At 35.3% G+C, this 4,315-nt stretch overlaps 1 pseudogene across 1 annotated transcript; it reads left to right on the forward strand.

Moving 5' to 3' along the window:
* The first annotated feature begins 493 nt into the window (after positions 1-493).
* LOC309848054 (U2 small nuclear ribonucleoprotein B'' pseudogene) lies at positions 494-1,181 on the forward strand (annotated as a pseudogene). Its single transcript has one exon. The product of its transcript is annotated as a U2 small nuclear ribonucleoprotein B'' pseudogene (transcript).
* The last annotated feature ends 3,134 nt before the right edge of the window (positions 1,182-4,315 follow it).

Here is a 4,315-nt window from a genome sequence, read left to right on the forward strand (position 1 = left end):
AGCCGCTGCCTTCGGCTCAGGTCATGATCTCAGGGTCCTGGGATCGAGTCCCGCATCGGGCTCTCTGCTTAGCAGGGAGCCTGCTTCCCTCACTCTCTCTGCCTGCCTCTCCATCTACTTGTGATTTCTCTCTGTCAAATAAATAAATAAAATCTTAAAAAAAAAAAAAAAAAAACAAATAGAGGATCAGCCTGGGGTTCAAAAGTTTCAAAACATGAGTTACAGAAAGAGAAAATGGAAGGGAGAAATTTGACATAGAACTACTTCATGAAATCTCATCAAGCTTAAGAATGTGGAATCTCAGAATGAAAAGTGTCCACTAAGAAGGCTACAAAATGAATGAAAAGAAAATCACAATTAGGTAACAGTATAACTTGATTTTAGAATCTCTGGAATAAAATAAAAATTTTAATGGCCTTAAGAAGGTGAAGAGGGGACTTCGGTGTTTACAGGACCAGCATGGGCCTCAGGCTATTGGAACATTGTAACCCAAAACATGGATATCAGACCAAATCCTACAATTGATATCAACAATATGAGTGACAAAATTTAAAAAGAAGAATTAAAAAGCTCCCTATATTCCCTGTTTTCTCAATGTGATCACATGGTAGATATTGTAGCTTTAAAGACAGTGAAGATGAGGCGACAAGCCTTTGTTATTTTTAAGGAACTGGGCTCACCCACAAATGCCTTCAAACAGTTACAAGGATTTCCATTTTATGGTAAACAAATGCAAATCCAGGATGCAAAAAGAGATTCTGTTATAATATCTAAAATCTGTATTACTTTTGCTGACAAAGTGGAAGGAAAAGAAGCAGCACAAACTTTGAAGAACTCTTTACAACAACTTCACACAAAAAGCCTGGTCTGTGAATACCACATGCAGCAAATACCCAAGGAGATTCAACATCAAATCCTCAGATCCCTGATTACCCTCCACACTGCACTTTATTCCTTTATTGTTTCTCAGAAGAAACTAATGGGATGATGTGATCCATGCTGTTTAATCAGTTTCCTGGTTTCAAGGAAGGATGTTTGGTACCTAGAGGCATGGCATTGCTTTCATGGAATTTGCAAATGACGGACAGGCTGGAGTTGCTGGGATGCTTTACAAGGATTTGAAAATCACACCATCCCATGCCATGAAGCTCACCTATGCCAAGAAATTACATACGAGATAGCGGTCTTTATGGGACTTGGTGTTTTTTATAGTGTTTTGTTTTGGTAACATTTGGTCGGGTCATTTTACTAGTGGGTGTGAGGGGGAGTGAAGGTTAAATGTTTGTGAATGATTTTAAAACGATACCTAGCCTTTGTTTTGCAGTAGTGAACTATGAGATATAAAGACCTTAATTTTGTTCAATAAACTTTGATTTGTATTCTAAAAAAAAAAAAAAAAAAAAAGGAAGAAAGAGAAAGAAAGAAAGTGAAGAGGGGAAATGGGTAACCAATAAAGTATCAGAATACAAAATTCACATGGGTGTTATGTCCAAATCACTGTTACGTATAGCAATGACATAATGTTTTTAAGATTGTAAGGGAAAATAATCTCAAATTAGAATTTCCCATTCAGACTACTAGTCAATTGTGAAGGATGAATAATGATGTTTTCTCATATGTAAGTCCTCAAAAAGTCTCTCTTCGATCCATTACCAGTAAAAAGTAACTGGAAGATTTACTACAGTCAAAATAATTAATTCACTACACTTAAAGTAACTCACTGACAACAGTTAAAATAATTAACCTAAGGAAGACATAGCACAAAAAGCACAGAATCCAATACAAAAGAAACACAAAGGAAACGAACAGAAACATGGCGAAGGCAAAAACCTAAGACAACCATTGCTAAACCGTTGTCCTAGAAGATAAACAATGCAGACAGGAGTTGGAGGGTGGTGACTTCCAGGAAGGATATTGCCAAGAAGTTAACGTTCATGATAGCAACTGAGGTATTTCAGTGTATTTTCTAGGTCATCAGTAAGGTCAAAGAGTTTGGTGATTCATAAATTATACAGGAAACGGAGAAAAAAAAAATCAAAGTAGTCATTAATTCCAGGACAAATAAAACATTCCCTAAGAAAAGTCATTGTAATCACAGTACAATACTTCTTTTAGCTGTGAATAATATTTGCATTGTCATAAATTCATGAACATTAAAAATTAATTCAAAAAAGAGTGATAGATAAACTACATTAGGAACATCAAAGGAGAGAAAGTATTTACCTCAAAGAGAAGCAAATATAGATCTTTCATAATAGAAAGTTATTAAATAAAATCTAAAACAGAAAGGCCAAGGAATGATAATATAAAAATGTGGCTTATAAAGGCACAGCATAGGGAATATTGTCAGTGATATGGTAATAGTGTCATATGGTGACAGATGGGAGCTACCCTTTTGCTGAGCACAGCATAATGTATAGAGACATTGGATCACTGTGTTGTACACCTGAAACTAATGTTAACACTGTGTGTCAACTATACTCAAATCAAAAATTTTTTAAATGTGATTTATAGTACGGAGGCAACTGGCAGAAAAAAGAGCTCTCAGGTTAAATGTATAACCTCAATGATTAAAAGAGGGCAATAGAAAGTCTTAAGCTTTCATCGTAAGCATAGTAAAGCTATTTGACTTTTAAAATTATTTACATAGTTGAAAGAAATAATTAAATAAAGAAAAGATTCTTCACATTTCCAGAAAGGACTGGTAGAAGAAAAGCTCAACTCTGCAACAGATTAAGAAAAGAAATGGTGAACTCCCATTTGCTTATGACCGAGTCAGGTATCTATTTAAGTAAACGTCAGACATTCTCAAACTCTCTCACCTTCAGGGAATTCACCACATATAAGGTCATCTTTTAAAAATGTTAATTACATATTAGTTCATTAATTAAACAACTCTAACACAAAATGGAGCCCATCAAAAGCTCAATGTAATAAGAAAAAAATACAGAATTATTTTTATAGAACAGAATACAAATGTTATAAAATTGGACAATTAACATATATAACAATTTTTAAAAATTGAGTTTTAAAAGGGAAGGTGGAGAATGTGTGTGTAAGTAGCAAATGTCTTTCAGCGCCTGCCTAAAACAGAAAAATGTGTTTCAGGAAATAAAACACAATGATCTCAACCTTTTAGCCTTTCTCCTGTTTTTTTTCTCTTAATGTATAGGTATCCATAGAAAATATTTATCAAAATGTTTGCAATTTCTCTAATTTCTTCATTTTTAGTAACCAAGTCAAAATAAGTAGACTAATCTTTTTGAATGAGGCTTCATAGTGCAATCCTGTTTATGAACATTTTGTTTGTCTATCAGATGTCTTTTTATGTGTCTACTCTTAACTGTACATATAAAGAGACCAAGGTCTGAACATTATTAACTTAATAGTAACCAAGGTTATTTTGAGGATTGTTTTTCTTTGTGTTCTAATTTGAGTTCTTTATAATGAGGCTGAATTATATAAGTCTAAACAAACAAACAAAAAAAAAGTAAGAGAAAAAGAAAACTAATATATTTTTTTGTCAAAGGAAAAGAAGAGAAGAAATATTAATGAAGAGAGCCCAGTCCAAGTTTTCTGTTTCACAGGTTGGCAGTTTCTCTAGTATCTGAAATCCATGACTATATTCCATGATGACTGTGAGCAAGAACCCCTCAGGTGTTTATCTTAAATTTTATTCCCCTGTCCTCCCTCTGCTTACTCTATACAAGAGGGGGCTCTGCTTTAGTCCAAGAGAACATCATGTCTCTCTCTGTTCCCTTGAACTCCCAACTTCTCAAGATGTGTTCAATTCTTTTTCCCTTTCCTTGCTACATGGTTAATTCTATATGGCTTACTCTGACTGGGTATCCAGAACGTTCAGGAGCTTTCACTTTATGCACTTCTGCTATGGTCTCCAATGTTTATCTGAACTAGCTCAGCATGCCCCTTCCATTCCACTGTCTTTGCTGTTGTCTTTTGTGCTTTGCTAGCAGTCTTCCACCCTGCATCTCACTCTTGTCATATTGACATCCAGATCACCTTCTGATAGTGTCCTAAGGGGCCTTCTGCTTTGATAAAAGGGTTGATCTAATCCCTAACATACACCATAGATTAGATTCCTGTTTCTGTGTCCTGAAGAACCTGGATGGCTCCACCACCCTTCCTCGCTGCTGCCCTTTGGTACAGGGCACCAAGAGCAATTCCTGGCAATTTTACATGCCAAATAAAGATTTTTTTAAAATATTTTATTTATTTATATGAGAGAGAGTATATGAGAGACAGACAGTGTGAGAGACAGAGCTCATGAGGAGAGGGTGGGTGGGGGGAGTACAGC

Source organism: Mustela nivalis (genome assembly GCF_964662115.1).
Source record: "Mustela nivalis genome assembly, chromosome: 14".
Classification (NCBI taxonomy): Eukaryota; Metazoa; Chordata; class Mammalia; order Carnivora; family Mustelidae; genus Mustela; species Mustela nivalis.